The following is a 23,824-nucleotide window of genomic DNA, read 5'->3' as shown; positions in this document are numbered from 1 at the left end:
GTTCTCTGAGGGCAGAGAGGCCTTGGCTTAGTCAGAACCAGTTCTGGTCAGTCCTGGAGCACTTTGTTTACTTGACTTCTTCTTTCCTTTGAGAGAGAGGGGCAGGGTTGTCAGCCGCCCAGCAGGAGGTAGAGCCAGCATTGTGGAAGGCAGGCACAGCCCTATTCAGGCCCAGCTGCTATCCCCTCCCACCACTCAAGATGCAGATCCAGCTATTCAGGCTAGGGCTGACTCATCCAGCCCCACAGGATTGAAAAAACATCCTTCCCGAAAGATTTATTTATTTATTTATTTTGGCAGTCAAAACACTTTTATTCGATCATTTAAAATGATAAAAAGACACAGATACAATCAATTCATGTAAAATAAACAACAACCATTTTACATTAAAAGGATTTTAAAATTCATCAGGGTACAACTAAAACAAAGTAACAATTTACAATTAATTCATGTAATAAAACTCTCTAGTTCATTCAAAATCAGACTGGGATATTCGGGGCACATATACTCTTCTTATTTATCCGCACTCCAGCGACTAAAAAGCTAGCAACATGAAATGTTACCCGGGGACTACTTAGCAGTTGCAAATAAAGAAGGGCAGGCCTAACCTGTATAAACCCCGCCTCCCTCACAATAGGCAACAAATACTTTTTCCTGATATCTGAGTAGTACTCACAAAACATAGTGAAATGTAAAGTGTCTTGTGCATAAACATTGTCACATTTGCAGGGGTTAGAGTTATCTGGGGTGCCCCATATTGGAAAAAAGCTCAATGTCAGATGAATTAAATTAAAACAAAATCTAGTTAGCAGGTGCAGATGGAAGGGTCGCGTTACTAAGTTAAGGTAGGGCTCGAGTCCAGGAGAACTTACTAATATGTAATTTGCTCTTACAGTGGGTTTTCTCATTTCCAGCTCCTCCCTCTCTGATGTAAACAGGTTTAACAGAGCAATTTTTGTCCGGCTTCATCCTCGCTCTTTATACACTCCAGGGAGAAATAAAGCTCGGGTCGCCCTGATTTTAGAAATGTAGATTTAATATAAGCCAACCATGGGATCCTACTGGCTCTATCCAGGGCGAGGCAATCTTTTAAGATCAAGTGGTTCAGTGAGATTTCCTGGTTAAGCCAGGTCTTAAGCCAACAGATCAAGGGGGTAATTTTCAGTGAGTCTGTGACATACCCCAACCCTAACTCTGTATGAATAGAGAAAGTAGGGATAGACTGTGGCACTGATAATAAAGATCTTAAAAATTTATTTTCAACCACTTGATTTCTGTCTTGTGGGGTATAACCCCAGATTGCTGAGCCGTATGTAGCAATAGCTAAACATTTAGATTTATACACCTTTAAAATTGCCTCCATTGGTCTGGCCCCCAGCCGTTTTGTAAATCCCATAAGGGCTGAGGTGGATCTAGCTAATGCGTTACTTTCGTGGCCCAGAATTTGGGGGCACTCTTATATAGGTCAGCAGGAACCCCGCCTGGGCCCGGCCCCTTATTCTTCAGCGTCTCTTCAATTTCTCTTTCCACATCTATTACCTGAAAAACTACGGGGACAGCTGTTTGTGAGAAAGAAATAGCCATTGAGGAGATCTCATTCCTCTGGAGCCCGTAAATATTCACAAAATGAGCTCCAATCCAAGGGGGAGTTATCTTCACCCGAGAAAAAAGGCTGATTTATGGTCAACCAACATTTTCCACTATCCCGCAGGACCTCAACCGATAGGAGTTTACTCCAGGCATCCTCTTTAATTTGTTGTTTCCATACTTGGATAGCCTGTTTATATGATTTTCTTAAACTTGCTATCTGTTCCCTGTTTCTGGGGCTTACTTTCAAAGCTTTGAGCAAGGCAGAGTGTGCCTTGGAGCAGCTACTATTGAACCATTTTTTATCTTTATGTCTGCCAGGTCTATTTTTGGCCACCAGGTTAGTATTTATTTGTGTACAGATAGCATTAAAAGCACCAACTATCTCAGTGCTTGGTGCCGAATTATCCAAACAAGTAGCTACCTCAGATTCAACCTTGGTCAAGACTTCCAACAGGAAGGTTTCCGGTACCACCTTTGACCATTTAAGTCTCCTGTCCTGGTCTTTTGGTGTCAAGTCACTAACTCCTGTATCCTGTGATTCTTTAAATCCCAAAAGGTCCCCTAGGACCACCTCTATAATCACGGGGTTATGATCTCTAAAAGCAGAGGCCCCAACTTTATACAATAAAACCCTAGATAAAACAAAGGATGACAAAAAAATATAATCTATGACAGTACCTGAGTCTTTTCCTTTAAACGTGGGTGCCCTTGGTCCACCATTATCACACCCTCATTCATAAAGATTCATAGTGGCCAGAAAATTCTCAAGGGCCTCCTCCTGCTTTGTGTGTTCAAAATGTGTAAGCACCGAATATGGGGGCCCTTCATGTTCATCAGTAACACAATGAAGGCCACACGGGTGGATGTTAAAGTTACCCATAAGGGTGGCCTCAAAAGTGTTTTGTTTAGAACTATATACTGACAAAAAATCCTCTAAAGAAATTAAATATTGATTTAAAAAAACACTCTCAAATGAGTTATAAAAATTGATAAATAGCAATTTAGATGTTTGTGAGACTGACAACTCCACTATGAAACAGTTAAGACAGCCTGAATCAACCTGCTTTAGGGTACCATTTAATTTAAGAGTAAAGAAAAGTACTAAGCCGCCCTTAGCTCTACCTAGGCTAGGTTTTGCAGAGATGCACAAATGGCTATATCCGTCTAAAAAGAAACTATTTGAAGTGTCCCAAGTTTCTTGAAGTGCTATTATGTCATACGACTTTAAAAAACCCACCCAATTCTCATCCCTGCTTTTTGACCTTATTCCAGCAGTATTCCAACTCAGGATTCTACAGGAGGACACTTGGGTCTGGTCAGTGACATCCACTCCTGATGTAATTCCTAGTCAATCGTTCTTCCCCAGTTGGGACAAAGGAGAACAACGATTAGTCAGGGTTAAACCCATACCCTGGGAACTTTCAAGCCCCGTCTGAATGATCGGAGTCACTTGGGAAATCTGGGGTGGGTGGGTATTAGTTAGAGAAGAAGCTGGATTTTCGCCATTCCGTGGGGCAGGATACCTTATCCGTGATGGAGGCAATAAGGGGGTGGGTCTGACGTTTCTCTGGGTGATAGGCGGTGGGTAAAAATAACCTAAAGGCAGAGGCCTAATGCCGGTATTTGACAGGTCGGATCCATCCCAAAATAAACTATCAGCTACATCATATTTAATAAAATTTACAACAATGCAGTCTCCTACCTGGCTCTTAGGGCGATGACCAACCCATTCTACCCTTCTGACCATGCTAATACATGAAGAGGTGTCTGTCTCCCTGCTAGAATACTGCCTACACCAGTTCCTAGTTTTTCTTAGGAGCTCCTGGGTGGTCTCTTTGCAATTTGATTCTAGCGGGGGTACTCCTGTTAGTACAGCCACCAAGGGGACTGCTTCAGGAGGAAGGTGCAACTTGGTCTCACAGGGTGTTAAGGATTTCTTATTTGTGTTTTGATGGATTTCTATAGGCTTTTGCCCTTTGCCGTTATCAGCTACATATGCCGTTAGTAGCGGAGGGTTCCCCAATGGCATGGTAGTTATGCTCGAGACTTTATTGACCGAGGTCAGGGTTACTACAGCCTGGGTGGTACTTGGCTTAACATTAATGGGATAACTATCCTTACACCCTATGCCAGATGTATGTGCTTTCTCGGCATGCATCGCTGAATCATATTGCCCTCGATATTCTTTGACAAAAGAGTCAATTACGTCACATCTCTTTAGTAGTCCTGAGACGCAAGTATTTAGTGTGTCCACAATGTCTTTTGCAATACCCACTAAAACAAGCTCTAAGCGTGAGTTAAACATTTCCTCTAACTTATCGCTGAGTTTGTTTAGAATAAATTGTTCATTGTTGCTGTGTGGATTGATGTCATGTTTTGTCTTTCTAGCACATTTATTTGTGCTTCGTTTACCCTTGATCTGTTGAGCACTTGGACCAGGTAACTCTTCTGGGTGAGACTGAGAGGCCAAAATGACCTCACTTAATTCTTCCACTATAGAAACTTATGCCCCATTCACTGATATATGGTCTTTTTGTACTGGCAGGATCTCTGAGTATGCCCCAGGTGTAGTTGGTTCATTTGATCTCGGCCCATCTACAGGAATTACCGGAGAGCTCAGTCCCAGTTCCTTCTCTGCGTTGGCAATTTCTTTGCTTATAACGCCAACAGCTGAGGTTAAATATGAGATAATTGAGTCCTATTTCCGCGGAACTTTCGCTTTTTGGCCCCCTTGACCCCCATTACATAGTTGTTTTCGCATAAACATTTAGTGGGTCTTAGGGGGGAGGCCCGTCCCGGCCTCTTCTGGACCCACCCTGACGGCCAGAGACGGCCCGCCCTTTGCCCGGGCTTATCCCGGTGCCCGCCACGCGCGTCCCGCCCGCACGCGTCCCGCGGGGCCGGACCAGGATATCAGTTAAATCACCCCCGGAGTCAGGGGGAGGGGCCGCTTGTCCTCCGTTCACCCCACAGCCTCATGGGTCGCGTAGCCCTGGGTGATAGCACTTGCCCCCAAAGCAGCACCGGAACGATGCGTCTCCCCAAAAAAGATTTGTTAATACATTCTGAGTTCAGGGATACCAGGCTTTAATCCTCAATCTTGCTCCTATGGGAAGATATGCAGGTAAACATTTTACACAGCATTTCCCATAATAGCCTATGGGCAAGATAGCCTTTCAATAGTGAAAAACGAAAATGGCTGTAATTCACTACCAGAGCATGTCACCTACACTAGCACATGCTCTACCTTTCACATACACTGCACCCTGCCTAGGGGGGAGGGGGGTACCTAGGGCCTTCCATAGGGGTGTCCAATATGTACAGAAAGGGAAAGGTTAGGCCTGGCCAGTGTGGACACTGGTCAGGTCAGTATGGCAGTTAGCAACTGCACACAGGCACTGGGGTTGCAGACCTGAGACACCATTTTAGAGCTACTTGTGTGGGTGTCACAACCAGTGCTGCAGGCCCACTAGTAGCATTTGAATCAGCAGCCCTGGCATACTTAGTGCACTTTACTAGGGACTTCCTTGTAACACAAATATGCCAATCATGGATAACCAATCACAATTACAATTTACTGAGGGAGCACTTGCACTTTGACACTGATCAGCAGTGGCAAAGTGCCCAAAGCATTTAAACCAGCAAAAACGAAATCCAGCACAGCGTCAAAAATACAGGAGGTAGAGACAAAAAGTCAGGGGAAACCACGCCAAAGATGCCAGGTCTAACACACACCAAAAGAGGGAAAGTGGCCCAGACAACCCAGATACAGAGTACACTCAGGTAAAGTGCTCTAGAATCTAGCTGGAGAGAGGATTTGCACTATTTCAAAGTCAAGAGCGCAGTTATTCCCTACTCAAGCTCTCAGGAGAGCACCGATCTAGTCCCTACGTAACAAAGTCTTGCATTTGAGGGCTGTAATTGACCCTGGATGGCGCATCAAGGGACTACAAATTGATGTTGCTAAGAACAATAGGCAGGTCCCCTGTAGGCGAGGTAGTAAATATTTAGTGAGCCATATATTGATGGATTATGCATTCTTCATGGTGGGAAGGAAAAAGTTACTCTAACCTGTATTTAAAAAATATGGGGCCATATTATCAAGAATGGCGCAAACATTATCGCCGCTTTACCGGCAGGAAACTGACACTGAAACGGTGATAAGGGGCTTGATGATATGCCCTAGTGAATTCCAATAGAAGCCCAGGTTCTGGTGTTAAGAACATCAAACCTGGGCTTCTATTGGAATTCTCTAGGACAGATTATCAAGCCCTCTATCGCCGCTTTAGCCACAGTTTCCTGCCGCTAAAGTGGCGATAATGTTTGCGCCGTTCTTGATAATATGGCCCTCGGAATACGAATGAGGGAACTGGGTCTGGATTTGACACATGACCTTAGGTTCTGAGATGTAGCTATAGCCATTGGATAGTATTTGTGCAAAATCTCAAAGACACCAGCGATATTACCCCTTTTTTAGGATTTTAACATAAGGCTGACATCGGAGCTTTTTTTGTTTTACTTAGTAAGGAAATTTTAATTGCAATGAGAGGATTTCCTAATAGGAATATGTTAGAAGATGAGAAGTATGTCTCATACAAAAACAAGATTTCGAGTGATCATTGAAGTTGCAATAAACTGCTATGCACTCTGCACTTTATAAATATAGATTGGAGTAATATGTGCTGTAAATATGTGTGAGATCTTGGGTTGTGAACTATATTGAGTCATTGTGCGGAGAAATTTTAATGTTTATATGATTGTCATTGTATAAATTGTAAGTACAAAGAGTTAAACATATAATCATGAATTGTTGTTTTAAAAAAATGTTTTATACTTTTATGAATTGTGTGTATATTTCTTTAAGAATATATTTCTTGAAAAAAAGTATTTTTGACTTTGGCACCAAAACGACAAAAATACAGTGTAGGAAACCAGAGAGATGATGTTTTAAAGAATAAACACTTTCTAGTGCTTAAAAAACAATAGCACCAAATTGGGGCTTCTGGTCAGCCTTCACCAGGACAAAGTCAAAATTTGAGGCCAACCCCAATGGAGCTCTAGTCTGATATACTAAGTGGGAGGCCCGTTCAAAATTTTACCTTCACACTTCGAAACTTTTGCAGAGGATTTTTTCTTGTCGTCAAGCGAGGCTCCACTTCAAGCCAGGATTCTAGTCAATGACGGCAGTTTGGATTTTCACAAGGCCTCGGTGAGATCCTAGAGATCCTAGAAGTCTTGGGCTCTCGAGCTTTAGTGGGATGAATCTGAAATCCAGGAAGACTTGTGGTTTGACGTTTGTGGCTTGTCTCTCATCGATGAGTTGGTCACCTGATAGAGCTTTTTCTCAAAAGTTCACAAAAGTTTTCCAAACTTCAGGAGGTGCTTCTTGAAGTTCCTTTTGGGGGTTCAAAGTGTTAACAAACAAGATATAAGGTTCCTGAGTCTCTGAGTTGCTTCTCAGAAGTTGGGACTACATTTCCCAACATTGAGCTGGTCAAGGGCCCGATGTAGGTAAATCTAATTTACCGATTCTTAAATATCGAATTTTACCGATTCGGTATTTATGAATCGGTAAATTAGAAGGTGGGAGATGTAGGTAAATTTTAAATTTGATTTACCGAATCGGAAACAAATACCGAATCGGTATTGCCCATTGAATCCTATGGGCTGTGAAGCCCATAGGAATCAATGGGAAATACCGATTCGGTATTTACCGAATCGGTAAATACCGAATCCTGTAAGGGTGCAGGGGGTGTCACTTTGACACCCTCTAGCACCCAGACTATAGGCATGTGTGACATGTGGCACACATACATGCCCTAAGGGCATGTCTGTGTGTCACATGGCACAGGTGTGCATGCACAGGTGTGCATGCACACCTGAATTTAATATTTTACCACACAATAGGATTGGGTGGTAAAATACCAACTCTTAAGGGCCTGTGGCACTCTTTGGAGTGTCACCTACATTTGGATTTACCAAATCGGTAAAAATACTGATTCAGTATTTTACAGAATCGGTAAATTTACCGAATCGGTAAATTTACCGATTCTGTAAAATAATGGCCCCTACATGCCGAATCATAAATACCGGTCGGTAACGGCCGAAATCGGCCGTTACCGACCGGTCTTTTGGCTCCTACATCTGGCCCCAAATCCTTTAAAATCCATCTGAAGGTGGTCAGCAGGTTCTTCTTGATGAATATGATGCAGGTGGAGCCCTTTTAATCTTTTGCTTTCAGGGAGTCCACTCTTTCTCCTTTTGAAGCAAGGCAAAGTCCTTATGGTTGTAGTTCCTTAGTGTGCAGCATGTGCAGTCATTCACAGTCCTCTTAGTGCAGGTCAGGGTTCCAGCAGAGCAGGGAAGTCCTTCTCCTCCTTGTATTTCAGGCAGGGGATCCCAGAGGCTATCCAGCTCGCCCATATTTATCCAGTGTTCTGGTGCGACAAGCGGTGACACCCCTGCCTACTCTACTTTCAAATTCAAAATGGTGAAACTTTCTCCTTGGGGTTAGGATCTGGCTAAGCCAACCTACTGGTGTGGCTCATTTCCCTTAACCCTCCCCTTCCAGACCTCCTGCAAATTCCTCCATTCCTGGGGCTTCCATCTGGAGGGGTGTACAAAAAGAGGCGGTAGACCTGGCTTGCAGCCTTACAGTCCTACTCTCTTTGAAGATCAGTTTGTTTACCCAGCCCCCTTCGTGGCCTGTTCCCTGCAGCTGCAGATCTTCCCCATTCAGATATCCTTTGTCTATAGAGTAGGCCACTTATTACCTCATCAAAGCACTTTGGCTCAGCCTGTCAAGACTGGCCAATCAGGAGATGCTGCTAGAAGGCTGGATTTTGGCTCACAGAAAGGAAGGTTCTATAACCTATTTCTGTACTAGATATGATAAATTCAACAGTGATAAGTTGTTGGATTTATCATTACCAATCTTTGAACTCCTGTCAATAGATATACGGCCGTAAAGTATTTCCATCCTATCCTATGGAGTTAAAATGCTACAATGGGGAAAAAAATTGGCAGTTTTTCCCCTCACCAGAGAAATTAAATTATCCAGTTGCATATAATATCAATTTAAAAGCTGCTTGAAAGCAGGGCTGCCTTTTAAAATGACAACAGGCAACACAGCAGTGCACACTTAAGTGCATTAAATCTGCTGGGCCCCTAAATGTACATGCCCTACCATAAACTAGGGGTAATTACAGGTAGGTTGTCAGTACCAATTGTATTTACACCTAATTACCATATAGATTTTAATCAGAGCACTGGCCCTGGGTCTGTTTAGCTGACCCCATGGCACAGTCAGAGTCAGTTTTCACCAGTATCAGTCAAAGATTAGGGGTGATCACGGCAAAAAGGATGACTTTCCTACATTCATGAAATGAGTAGAATGTACTGTCAGGAATCCAGGTCGGAGGGTCTGAGGGCAGGCAGGAGGTACTGTACCCCAGCTGCCACAACTGCCTTTTGCTAATGCTGGGTCCTAAATTAACTGGAAACCAAGTATCCCTTTTTAGCACTTGACCCTATGTGTTGCGAGGCAGCATAGTCCAAGGCTGTTTTTTTTTTTATTAGTTCTCAGCTTTGAGACATATTTTATATACTGTGTGGGCTTCAGTCCACCCATAGGCTTCCCATTTGCTGGCTCCATCGTTGTACTCCTATTCTTTCTCTCCATTTGTCCATGGCATGCATTTGTCATGCCGCTTGCTATGTTTGGCTCTCACCGAGAGCAGGGACCAAGTACAATCCACTGGTCACCATTTTACAATCTGTTTCTTCTTTCTTTTTTTTTTAAAGTTATTTTTATTGCAAGTAAAGGAAACAAAAGAACAGTGACAGTAAGCAGTACACAATGCAGCATCAAGACACACTTCAGAAAATTTGAACCCCTGTCAGTTTCTAAAGCTCTCTGATACCACACCCCTCACCAATCAAATTACAAGGCAACATTATGGTCTGGGCACCCCAGATCTACAGGATTAAAACCAGTGCTGTCAATACGGGCACACAATCCCCTTGGTGATCATTCCATTTTCCCCATATCTTGGCTCATTTTGGGACAACCTCTGCTTTCATAATCTTCTCTCTCCCCCAACATGCACCAATCCATGTCCCATTTCCACTCACTCAGTTGTGGTGCTAGTTCCCCATCCCACATACGAGCAATGTTGCGCTTGACAACCATCATCCCATATGATATCCAGATCTGGTCCATACAAGTAAGATCAGTCATCTCCCAAACGTTCAGGAGACACCACATTGCGGAGGCCTCCATGTTGCCCTGCACACATAGTTGAGGCAAATACCTAATGACTCCCAATAGTGCTGGATTCCTGGGCAGCTCCATAACATATGGAAGAACGTTCAGCAATTCCTGAGACACAGTGCAGTTGTTGCCCTGCCCATCTTTACCATGGTAGTGCAAGTGTAATAGCATCTATTTAGGATTTTTAACTGTACAAAGCGGAACCTCAATCTTATTGCCACCTCTCAGCGGGAAGCCAAGGCCTCTGGCCACTCATCATCCTGCAGGTCCCCAGATCTCACTCCCACTGCTACCACATCCGATTTAGGATATCGGGTGAGTTATCAATCGATTTATGGTAAGTAAAGGAGATACTTGTTTCTTTCTTTAACAGCAAGTGACACAATTGGTCCTGGTTTCATTCCCCTCCTCCCTCCCCCACAGATCTTCTATTGCTTATCTCGTCCGTGCTTTCTGCTTTGCTTAAATCCATCACAACCCCCTTTCCAGTTAATTGTCATTAATTAAGTTGACAGGGCCTTTGAACTGAAACATGTTAAATTTGCTAGTGCTTGTATTTGCTCGTGCTCACCCACCTGCCCAAATCTACATTTCTTACCTCTCTTTTAAATAGACTACACCCTGCCCATAGGGCTGCCTGGGCCCATCTTAGGGGGGACTTATATATAATAAAAGGGAAGGTTGGGGCCTGGCAAGTAATTTAACTTGTCAAGTCGAAATGGCATTGTAAAACTGCACACACAGGCCCTTTAGTGGCAGGCCTGAGACATGTGTAAAGGGCTACTGAAGTCGGTGGCACAATCAGTGCTGCTAGTGCACCAGTAGCATTTAGTTTACAGCCCCAGGGCACATATAGTGCACTTTTACTAAGGGCTTATAACTATATTAAATATACCAATTGTGTATAAGCCAATGCTACCATGTTTTGAGTACAGAGTATATGCACTTTAGCACTGGTTAGCAGTGGTAAAGTGTCCAGAATCCTAAGCCATCAGAAATGAAGTCAGCAAAAACAGGAGGTGTGAAGGCAAAAAGTCAGGGCAAACCGCCCAAAGGATGCCAGGTCTAACAGACATAGAAATGCAGCGTGTCTCCTTTCAAGTAAAGCATTCATCAGTGGAATGCAAAGTTTTCTGCTGGAAAAAAATCACCTCAAGGTATGTTTTGTGACAGGGTTGAAAAGATTTCACACCTACCAAATTGGCTTCATGGAAGCACAGTTTGTTATGCAGGTCCTATCGTCTGGTGAGAGAGCCTAGAAGTAGTGATGCTTACCACATGGTCAGTCTAGCACTAGGGGCCCACTGTTCATGTTTTACTCTGACTGCGAATGGATTCCAAAGAGGTGAATAAATAAGAGCAAACATAGCTCATATCAAATCAAATCACATCAATCAAAATTAACTTTATTCGGTTTTCATCGTTTGCAAAACCATAAAAGTACAGTTATAAAAAAAATCTCAGAATTATAAAAATTCCATTTGTTTAAAAACAATTATATAAAATAATAAATCTAAAATAATTAACTTCTCATGTTGGACAAAAAAGTCTAGTTTAAAAAGACGGCATTTCTTAGTTACATGGAAGTACTGAAAGTCCTAAAACAGAGAGGTGATGGTCTATTCTAGGTTTGATCTATGCCGAACAATAAACTTTAAAAATTTAACTATGATCTTCGTTAACCATTCCTCCTCCAAAAACTGTAAGGAAAGCAGTGCAGGATGGCATCTTCTAATTCCTATGAATTTTAATATCGGGATAAGCCAGGTTTTCTAGGTTCACTACATAGCTCAGATCAGAAATACCTTTTACTGAAAGCATACTATTTTATATTTTATTTCAAGAGTTTTCTAAAGGGAAAATATCACCTGAGGGTATCAGAGTGATGTACAGGGTACTCGTTTAACTAATACAAAGTTTTACAAATGAAGATATGTTCATGCCCGTATTACATATTTATCAAAGTGTATGGAGTGTATCAGAGCATTTTTCAAGGAAATCGTTTCAGTATTCTGAGGGCGTACAAACTTGGGAATTGCAAAGAGACTTCCAGTGACATGAGTATACACACACCATCGTTAATAGTTGCACATAGGTTGTAAAGGGAGCATTTCCTTAGGAGAGTTTGGGAGTAGGTTAACCAGGTATAGTTATAGGGAGCACCTACCCTCAAATGGTGGATTATTTTGGGGTGTAGTCCGTGTCACATCATTCCTCATCCCATCATCGTCGGGCAGGAATATCTCAACTGATTTGCCCAGCAGTCCTGTATTCCCATGTGTGACCCTGGGCTCCCATTGTGTAGGCTGCACGGGGAACACCCTCCTGGGGCCTCTTGTTGAGTTCTTCCACGAGTTTGGGTTTCCCACGGTGTCCAGCCAGTTGTTGTGTGTTCCTGAGGGAAGACTTTTATCATCAGTATTGTTTTCACCTCCTTATGGAAAATAGCAGTCGATGGATTGGTGCTCGTTTCTAGTACCAGAAAGCTCCAGAATCTGGGGGTTACTTTTTGAATCTGAGATTTCAGGAGGAAGGAATTTGTGATGCCTCATTCCTATTAGAGTTAGTTTACTGGTGATGGGCATGAACTCTGCAAATACTTGTGAGCCTGAATATTGTCTTTGTACGCAACTTTGAAAGTCTAAAGTTAATAATAAATTGTGTATACTTCATGTCTTATCTTCATTTTCCATTACTGCAAAGCAGAATTAGGTGACTACATTAACAACAGCTGTTGCACCTTTTGGGGACAAACCTCTACCTATGCCATCATTATGAGTTTGCAGCATTTTGGGGCCACTATAGTGTGGGGTCAGACTCTTCCAGCCAGTATCCCCGCACCACAACAGGGCAATTACAAGATAAGTTCTCTTAGTGTGGCATTACCGACAGTCTAGGAAATACCGGATGCTAAAGGTACACAGGAATCAATGGGAATTGCATGCGCAATTTGCGAGTACCAAATAGGCTCTCCCAAATTGCGCATGTAATTTTACGGGTGCAAGGGTGCCAAAAGGACACCCTGATGCACCCCTGCATTTGCGAATCTGCCCCTTTGCGACCGCAAAAAACAATGATGCATGTGCCCCTAAGGGCCTTATTTATGAGCCCTTTACGCTGCCATAGCGTCACTTTTTGTGTCGCTGCGGTGACATAAAATGTGCGCCACAATGAGCCGTATTTACAAAGTGATGCATCTAGGCAGATGCATCGCTTTGTAAACCCTTGCCTTACATTATACCTGTGACAAGTATAATGTATGCAGGGTGGGCGATCCAGGACAGAAAAGGCTTGTAGAAGTGTTGCAGTGAAATCTATGGGCCCGATTCACAGAACTAACTTAAGACAAAATCCTAAACTTATTACCATATTGGTATTCACAGAAGGCACTTACTCATTTTGGTATTCACAGAAGTTAGGAGTCCTAATTTTAGGACTCCTAAATGCCATCTGTGAATACCGAAAGTCTTAAAGTTAGGATTTTCATCAGTTTAGGAGTAGTAAAGTTAGGACTCAACTTTAGGACTCCTAAATGCCTTCTGTGTATACCAAAAGTCTTAAAGTTAGGATTTAAGACTTTCGGTATACACAGAAGGCATTTAGGAGTCCTAAAGTTAAGAGTCCTAGCTTTACTACTCCTAAACTGAGAAAAATCCTAACTTTAAGACTTTTGATTTTCACAGAAGGCATTTAAGAGTCCTAAAGTTAGAACTCCTAACTTCTTTGAATACAGAAACGAGTAAGTGCCTTTTGTGAATACCATAATGGTAGTAAGTTTAAGATTTTATCTTAAGTTAGTTCTGTGAATCGGGTCCTATGAGATTTCACTGCAACACTTCTAGGACACCACTTCGTCAAATCCTTACGCCTGCCTCACAGCAGGCATAAGCAGTGATGCAGGCCCTTTCACATGGGGTTTGCAAATATTCCTGGATTGCGGCTGTTTTCAAACACACCACAACACTGTGCCACTTTTTTGTCTACAGATACACCAGGAATACTGACGTACCTGTAAATACTTGCGACACAGAGTTCCATTAAGTAAATACGGCGCATCCATGGTGTCGCAAGGAGGGTACACTGAAAAGTGTTGCATCGCTGTTTTCACGCAGTGATGCAACACTTTTCCTAAATGAACCCTAACATTTTTGCCTGTTCAGACGAAGTGCCAGCATGGGTCAGAGGTCCCTGGCAGAGGCACACTATCTATGGGATTCTACCCAGTATTTATCACCTGCTAACAGACAGAAATGTGAATTGCAGAAGTTTGCTGTACATTAGATGATGTTTGGTTTTCAGGAGTTGATTGCTGATCATAACCAGGCATATCTCTTTGAAATGTTAGTAGAAAGAGTTCCATGACCTTATAAAGAAAGTTCTCTCAGCATATAAAGGAACTCAGCCTTCCACCTTGTTGCTCTACATGGTCACAGAACTCCAAAGTGACAGTGGCTTTATTATGTACGGATGGAGTTACTTTAACTCATTTAATATTAGTAGTAGTAGTGGTAATATTATTGTCATTGTTACTAATGCTGATGGTATTGTTGGAATTATATCATATAGCAATATTTTAAGACAATGTTTCAGAGCATTATGAACATGTTTCGTGACAGTAAAGCACGCCAAGTCTAAGTTACTCTGATGACCAATAATGCCAAGAGAATTACCTCAAAATGTTCCCACATCAATGTGTTATTAAAGTGTAAGGCCTGCAATTTGATATGCAGTTTAATTCATATGTTGCATACCTGTTTGCTTGTTTTCAAACATTAAAAAATGAGAAGTTACTATGACCTAAAAATTGCAAAATGTTGTGAAGTAGCACATGATCTTCAAACAGGGTGCCATTTCCAGGCGTGGCCCGTGCATGTAAGAGCAGTGTGGCGGGGTGGGGGAGTCAATAGACAACGATGAGGGAGACCTAAATAAAAAAAACGAGAAACTCTTCTTATATTAAAGTTTCTCTCGTCGTCCTCTGTCGACTCCCTCCCCACCCTGCCGCACCTCTCTTAACTGCGTTGGCCACGCATGGCCATTTCAGCGCAAGGGTTCATGTCAATAAGTGGTTTAGACACACACATTGATCCATACATATTTTCCTTGAGGCAAGAGACAAGACTCCCCAACTTATTACTATAAACATAATTTTGATTGTGCCATACCATTGTCAAACATAATTTTGATTGTGTCATACTATTGTCATTCTATTCTAATAGAGTGTACTGTGGTTCTCTTCCAGGTTACTGTGTCAGTGCAGCAGAGATGTCTCATGCACAGACGTTTCCCAGTGGCGCCTCAGAGCAGAGCGCGGAGCACCAGCAGTCCCTGTCGCTGTTTCATGGGTTTGGATCCAGCCATCGCGCACCCATCCTCCCATGACCTACAGAAACCCATAGACCCAAGAGACAGTCTAGGTTGGAACCTGCAAGTAGGGCCTGGAAGTCACCTACGCCCTCTACATCCGCGAAAGACAAATTACAGTGAGAACTGAATCACATCTGTCCGACCATGAAGGAGTTGGTGAAAATGGAGATCCAGCCTCAGGGCAAAGGATAAGTCTATCATTTACTGAATGTTTCTTTGATCCACATAGAGGAACAAACCACAGAATTCTAGGTGTAAAAGATACATTTAATTACAGGACAAAGAGGAAGTGGAAAAGTCTGCGTGGAAGACCACATATGCTTTCGGATTTGACGACCCATGCCACCTTCTGCACAGACTGTTGACCTGTATGCGGGAGATTGCCCATCTAAAATGACAAAAGCATTCAACACTTGGCTCTTCATTTCAGCAGCTTGCAATTCCATGGATTGCACCCCACAGTTCCAAGGGCTGTGTCCACAGTTACATGGATTGCACCTCACAGTTCCACGGGTTCTAGCGGCAACATGCAACTTCAGGGGTGTGGCAGTGGTCAGCAGTTTCAGATGTTGCAGCAGAGGTTCTGACCACAGTCAGGCATTCTAAGAAGATTGCAGAGCTTTCCCATCCTTACTTATGTTATATGCCATTCAGATTGCAATGATAAGGTGCCATATGTCAGCCCCTTACATCTATGGGACAAGCGTTTAGTGTATTAAAAATGTATTCATGATATAGAATATTTATTTTAACGATGCTGTATATGTCGAGATGAACATTTTGTTTGATGTAAAATGTAACAAAAGGAAACAAGAAGCACAGTTAGAAAAATGATTGAGCAACCCCTAATGAGATGTAACTTATATTGCACATGCCATGTTGCAGAATTTCTAGTGGATGTGACCTTGGTTTTCAAAGTCAGTCTCACTGACTATAACATTGCTAAGCAAATTGGATCTACATATTAAAATATCACTGGAGTCTTTGTTTTTCCCACAAGCAATCTAAACAGATTAATACTACTGCTACACAAACACCCGCCCCCTCTTTGCTTCTCTACTTTTCCATTGGCTGTCCAATCATCCACTCCCAATCTCTGAGAAAAACCTTTCGGCAAAAAGTGAGCAAGGCCAGCGACACTTAGAATTGAGTGATTGACATGTACAGCCACAGAAATGTAGTTCTGCTAGAGAAATAAATACACTTTTCTGGCGCAATATCATCAATTCATGAGCAGCAGGCGCTAGACTAGAACAGATTTCATAATTGGCCGAGGCAGGCACAGCATTAGTTTTCTGAAAAAGGACATTAATCGCTACCTGCAGTGCCCAGCTGGAGGGTGAATCCCAGAGTGTTTCTTTATATAAATGTGCCAATGCACGTTATTTTTAACCGAAAGGAACGTTTTTTTCCCCCAAGAAAGTATCATTCAAAATAATAATTCTAAAATAGGTACAGAAACATTTAGAAATGTGACAATTTTACGCCATACCTCCAGTCATGACAGGGTCGGTTTAAACTGGATCACTTTCTCTTAAGTTGAGAACTAGCTGCTCCATCAGGCAGTATCATCTTCATATTACCTCATTGCAGTTACTGTCTTTTCTTATTTATTAAGTTATTGTTTTTCCAGCCACCATGTCCAGCTATAAATAGACAATTGATATCAGGCAAAGCGCCATTAAACGTGTCTATGGGCCTTATTATGCGCTTCGGGGTGTAGGACGGGACCCCCCACACTCCCGCCCCGGCCAACCCATGTTGCAACCGCCTGCCAGATTAGGAGTTTTCTCCTGTCTGGCGGGCTGTTTTTGGGCATTCCCACGGGGGTGCCTATGAAATAGACAGCGCAATGGAAACGTCAAAATCAGTAGCTGCACTGCATGGACTGCTTCAGTCTATCCCGAGCAGGTACAGGTGTGCATGCACACAGGGGGGGGCACAAATGTGCATCCACATGACGTGAGGCACCAGGGGGCTCTGTAGGGCCTCCTTTGTTTCCTCACCTCCACACTTTTCATGGCGGGCGCACCGCCATGAAAGGTGTGGCAGTGAAGTAACTCATAATATGCTTGGCAGGGGCAGCTGCAGCCCCACCAAGCATATTGCAGCCCCAAGACCGCTGCGCCATCTCTGATCCCTGGCGGTTGCGGTAGTCCCATGGTGGCCCGACCACCCTGGTCATAATAGGGCAGTCAGAAGGACACCACTGCCATGCCTCCATGAATCAGGCGGTCTGTGGATCACCAGACTCGTAATTAGGCCCTATTTCAAGATACATGCCTTCCAACGTAGCCCTCTTTCAAGGCTACTCTATATTTTCTGCAAATTTGTGGTATATATAAGCAAAAATCATGTCATTATAAAAGGACACATCCGATGAATAATGTCACTGTATGTCCCAAAGCCCAAGCTGACACAAAGAAGAAAAATCTAAAATGTTTATTGCTAGGGATTGTTAGGGAAGCAAGACAGGGAAAAGAAAAATGTTGTTTTTCTCTTGAATAGATGGCTCCTTTGAATATTTCTGTGAACACCAATGCAATGTCCCTGTTTGTCTCTTAGGTGATTAAATACCAAGGCTTCTATCACATGTGCGTCTGTAAAAAGAATGTATTGTACCTACATTGTTTACTATTTTCTTTGGTGTTACCTGTTCCCATAAAGCCAGACTGGAAGAAGGTTACTAGAAGAGATATACGTTTGCAGCTGAGAGGCTACAAATCACTCCATGAACTAACTTGCTTTTACACCTCCTCGAGATGCCATTAAAAAATATAAGTCGGGAATTTAATTCTAGACTGATAAGCAACATTTCTTCAAATTTCAAGTGAAGTCAAAGGGTTCTAAAGCTAGGCAATCTGAAACTGTGAAACTGTGCGCATTTAAATTTAAAATGTATATTGCCCAGCTCGACCTTGACACAGTGAATCTAGTCTAGTATTTTTTTAAGAAGGCTTACGTTTTTCTAGAAGTTCAAACATTTTATTTTGAATATTATTAGTTAAGTAATTTTAAATTCATGAAAAAATACAATGAAGATTAAAAAGCTTAATGAATTCCAATTTCTCAGACAAATTATCCAGTAAGTACATACACAGGAACAATGTTGAAGTTTCTGACATCGTGCCCTGCCCTGAATGGGGCAACATTAATACTACAGTGTTGTTCATAAGTCTAACCCCTCACAGAGAGAAAGAACAAATTAACTTCTATACTTTATTCAAAGTCATTATCCTCAATCAGAAAACATCTTCTTTATTTGTGCTTCTTAATCTGTATTCCTCTACTACATGTTTCGTGACAGTTGTTTCTTCAGGGATCTAAATTTGAGAAATGCAACATGCCTGTTTGTTGCCACTATCATTATTTTATTATGAAAGTGTTTCTATGCACAATTACCACAATTATCACGGCTCAATATATGATCTTCTTATTCTCGCTCTCTTAAATGCAGTAATTACACCAGGGAATGTCAGATTTGTTAATTGTTCCAGTGAATGCAGTCCTTCTAGTTTAAAACGGTTGTATGATAGCGGCATGCATTGCTAAACCACCTGTGCCTCTACAACGCAGCCCTAACCACAAATGCGCCTGAACAAGGCATTCCTTTACCACGCAATTTTGTAGTAACGGCATGACTGGTAAATGTAAATAAATGTAAATGTGTTTGTATTTATATAGCGCACTTCTACTCAGAGGTCTCGTAGCGCTGTATTCATACCGCTGTGAAACCCATCCTGGCTTTCCTGTGAAATGTCCACTCCTGGGCACCCCCAAGGTGAAGCCAGGCATCCAAGCACTGCTGGAGCCATTGTGGAGATTAAGCAAGCTATTGCCCAGAGTCACAGAGTGGGACCCATGATTAGACTAGGCACCAAGGCGAGAATTATCAAGTCCGGGGAAATTGAGTCCAAGAGCCGCCGAAGCAGGCATTGAACCCTGGTCCCGGGCCAGACCTCTGCATCAGGGTCTACCGCTCTAACCATTGAGCCACGCTTCTCCACAATAAGTAAGTTAAGTAAGTAAAGGGATATGTGTGATATGTGTGAGAAGGTTCACACCAAGCCTTCCCCATGAGCCCTAAAAACGACTCCAAAACACTGAGCCCTTACATCTATCCCACCCCCCCAGACCTAAAAACTGTCCCAACCCCACTGAGCCATAAAAACTACCCCACCCTGAGACATTAAAACTAACCCAACACCCCGTGAACCCTAAAAACTATCCTGACCCCCTTGAGCCCAAGAAAGTACCCTGAACCTCTCCCAAGCCCCAAAAATGACACGACCCCCCTGAGCCCTAAGAACTTCTCTGACACCCCCGAGTCGTGAAAAAAACCTGACCCCCAGCCCTTAAAACTACCCCAACCCTTAAAAACCCACCTCCACCCAAAATCCAGCCCCAACCCCACTTACCTCACTGCATCCTCTCCTGATCCTTCCTGTTCCTTGGCCCACTCATAAAATCTTCTAGAACACGCACATGCTTTAACCACGCTTATGCGTGGTTAAGGCATATGCGTGATTAAGGCAAGCTTGGTTGCGCTTGCAGTGAAACGGCATGCATGGCTTATCCTGCATTGTAAAGGCTGTTTCCCTTTTGAAACTATTTGGCCATTATAGGCAACTTCTGCATAATAGTCTCAGTACTAGGAGAAATTACAACATAGAAGCCATGTTAAGGCCCAAATAATTTGAAAGTAGATAAAAAATGATTGGCTTACCTGTAATGTTCAGTTTCCTGCTTTTCGTAAATCTGTGCCTTTACATAGTTTTTGCATACCAACAGGCAAAACATTCACGAGTGCTACTTAGCACTGAAAATAAGGGTGGTATTTTCTCGCAAATTATCTTTAAAATGGTTTTCCTCATAAATTTCTTAGAAACTAAGCGGATGTTATTGATCTTTTTTTGTCACACCAAGGAAAAATATTATTTGTTAGACATAAAGGAAGCTTGCAGGAGAAAAGCTGGATTTCGCACACCTCTGCATAAAAGGAACATAGTCAGCATGGTTCCAGTCACCCAAAAATTGAGCATTGAAATTCACTAGTGAGGATGTGTATTCATTGAAAAACTCCACGAGGGCATTCAGTCAAAATTATATCCTACATTTAACAGGTTACCTCAGAAAAGAATTGCGGGCCCAAGTAATATTAATTGAGGAAAATGATAGTGATGGTGGAAGTAGAATCACACACATGTAATTATTTATAACATTACAGGAAGTGACATTAAGTTCCACGACCAGCACTTGCACTTTTCAAACAATTTTTATAAAAACGTCTGTCTGTAACATTCTAACAAACAGTGATTTATTATAGTTACAAGCAGCCAGGTCAAAATAGTTGTAAATAAAAAGTATACTATTATATAAAATGTCAAAATTTATGATGGGTTAAGTCAAAGAGGTCCAGAAGGGTTGCCTACAGTGAGTAGATGATATTTAGTAAAATAGTTCCCAAGTGTACTACACAGGTTAGAAAAAAAGACAGAAAACATGTTATACAACACATTAAGGTAAAGGATAAAGGCAAGAAAGAAAGGATAACGCAAGCACCATATTCCGATTTTTATCTATATATATATATATATATATATATATATATATATATATATATATATATATATATATATATAGGTAATAGTGAAATTAGAACTATCTTATTTACTTCCCAGTAATCTTCATTATTGTAAGTCCTACTCAAACACATCACAGAGATGGCTTAAGAGGTGATCCCACCTCCTTCAGACGAGAAAACGAAGGAAATGTGGTGAAAATGCAGGCCAATACCACCCTCGCTGTGCGCCATAAAAACACTGACATTCCCAGCATCCTCCTGATATATTCATGCCAGAAACAAAGTTCAGACCGGTTCAGGTAGGGTGGATGAATCATAATGAGTGGAATTAGGACGAGTAGGTCTAATGCTAATGAAGATGACTGGCAAATAATAGGGGCTTTCCCTCCATGTCCCTTGTCCTTATCCCAATCACTGCTTATAAGGAACAGAAAAGCCTCCAAGTGGATTTCGGTGGCACAGAAAAAAATGAAAGGCACACCATACGTTATCAACACAGCATCTGTATAGTCAAAACAGTAACACAAAATCGAACAGAAATCACCCCCATTACAAGTCAGCCCATCTGCGGCTACACTGAAGCTCAATATGGCAGGATAAAGAAAGAAGTCCAAATGGTTGCAAATATGTCCTCACATTGAGAAAAATCATAGCTCAGAGTTCATCAAACCCCTCTGGGACCAACTCCAAACACCTAGGGGCCCATTGCAATGTCGGGCGTATTGCCTCCGCCAGTCTGGCGGTAGCCACTGCCTGCTTGGCGGAGGCAATCCGCCTGACACTGTTTCCCTAATTCCCCCCCGCCATATTAGTATGGCGTGGGGGACCGCGGCGGACGGAAAGACCGTCCGCCGCTTTTCCACCCGGGTCGCCTTGCGACCGCGGAGGAAAGGGCATAATATGGTGGCGGTGTCCAATGGACACCGCCAGCCATATCATGATGCGTGCAAATAGGTGCCTTTCCGTGGCGGCGATGCCGCCACGGAAAGGCAGGCGGTCTTTGCTTTGGGGGGCCCCTGTGGGCCCCCCTGGTGAAGGCCGTGGTGGGGGTGCACAGTGGGGGTACCTATGGTACCCCCTTCATTTGCATGTACAAAGCGGCAGGCACCTCGCAGTGCCTGCCGCTTTGTATATGCAAATGCGTAAATGCATTTTTAGCATTGTGGCGGGCGGTGCAGTGTGCACCGCCCACCACAATGCTAAAAATGAAGGATGTGCCCGCCACTGTGGAGGGCACATCCTAATTCTCCCAACGGGACCCCCGCCAGTATGGCGGGCGGTCCCGAATACCGATAGGGGGGCGGACTTTCCGCCCGTCATCCTAATGAGGCCCCTAGTGTGAGCAGGACCTTTGCCATGAAGAAACGTGGGCAGTACAGGAACAAGCAACAGAAGCCAAAAGAGAAACAAATACCCCATAGAGACCTAACATAAAGGAAGAGAAGTAGTCAAGGCCTGGAATAAATGAGCAGTTATATTTACAAGCAAAGCTCAGCAAATATCAAGGGTAACAGTAGCACACACTGACTCCTGAGATGAAGAGGCTGGGCAGTAAGTTGGAACACCATCTTTAGACAAACAGAGAAGCAACACTAGGCCAGAAACACCGGGTCAGGACAAGAACATCCCATATGCCAATAATCTTAAGACCAGGAGGCACATCAGAACCCCCCTGAGACATGGCATATGTGAAGAGACATGTAAGCACCAAACAGCAATTCATAGTAACAGAAAATAATTCATACCACCAGATGAGATAGAGGAACATCACAACAGATGAGCAGCCAAGGTACACTAATATCCAAGCTGCAAACAGGAGACTGGTAAACTCCAAAGGGCAATCCACAGGTACCAAAGTGGAGGTGACAGAGCAAGAACACATATATTCAAAGAAACAGGAATCAATTGAATTACCCCCGAGGGAGACACAGAATGAACCAAGCATAAACACTGGAATGTCCTTTCAAGAATGCAAGGAAGGGGGGATATTAGACTGCTGGAACCACATTCAGGGGGCATGCCAAGCCTATCGCGTTGTAACCCCATTGCTGACAGGAAACATTATCCAGACAGAAACAAATCATGAAGCTTTAGAGGGGAGGGAACATGACCAGCCTTCAAAGTGTAAGAAGGGACAAAAACCCCTGGAGAAAAACTAAAGGCAGCAAAACAAGAGGGAAGAACCACTGTCCTATTCGCTCTCTCAAGCTGAAGGCACGGCAGAGACCGGGAAATATGAGAATAGTGGGAAATGTGCAGCAACCTCCAGACTACTCATAACACAGTCAAACTTCAAGCCCTCCAGAAAGGAAGACTCAAAAGGGAAAAGAAGTCACACGCTACACAGAGATACAAAGATTCAATAACAAACTGGAGCAATAACAACATGTTGAATCAAGTAGGCAATAGACACCAAAATGCCAGAGCAAAAGGATACAGTGAACCAGAAAAAGAACTCATCAAGACTCCAGCATGGAGAGGACTACCAACAACCTCTAAATGTCTGAGAATAAAGATTAGCCACCAGTGACCACCTGAGACAATGTCTACTCTAGTGTCTAAGGGCCGAATGTAGGTAAATTTTTTTTACCGGTTCGTAAATACCGAATCATACCGAATCGGTATTTATGAACCAGAAAACCACATGTAGGTAAATAATCGGTAAAAAATACCGATTCGGTAACATTCGGTATCCACACTCGGTAAATACCGAATCGGTAATCACCGATTCGGTAATCTCCGATTTGGTAACACCCATTCAACCCTATGGGCCTCCAGTCCTATAGGAATGAATGGGAGACACCTAATCGGAGATTACCGAATCGGTGATTACCGATTCGGTATTTATCGAAAAATCCGATCTCGAAAATTCGAATACATGACATGTGAGCCAGTGAACCAATCAGGGACACCCACCACACCCCACAACAAAACATCAGAGAAATCAACCAATCAGATGCAAGTACCACACCCCAGTACCTGGAGGTGGCCACACCCATGCAGGTGCAGAG

At 42.9% G+C, this 23,824-nt stretch overlaps 1 long non-coding RNA gene across 1 annotated transcript in view; it reads left to right on the top strand.

Moving 5' to 3' along the window:
• Window positions 1-16,351, top strand: part of LOC144827375 (uncharacterized) — a 441,938-nt gene extending 425,587 nt beyond the window's left edge. The window contains exon 3 of the long non-coding RNA XR_013610162.1: window positions 15,105-16,351. This is a non-coding gene — a long non-coding RNA (uncharacterized LOC144827375). The remainder of the gene's footprint in view (window positions 1-15,104) is intronic.
• Window positions 16,352-23,824: the final 7,473 nt, after the last annotated feature.

Source organism: Lissotriton helveticus, chromosome 4_1 (assembly GCF_964261635.1).
Source record: "Lissotriton helveticus chromosome 4_1, aLisHel1.1, whole genome shotgun sequence".
NCBI classification, from domain to species: domain Eukaryota; kingdom Metazoa; phylum Chordata; class Amphibia; order Caudata; family Salamandridae; genus Lissotriton; species Lissotriton helveticus.
This window is presented reverse-complemented; position numbering and strand designations above follow the sequence as displayed.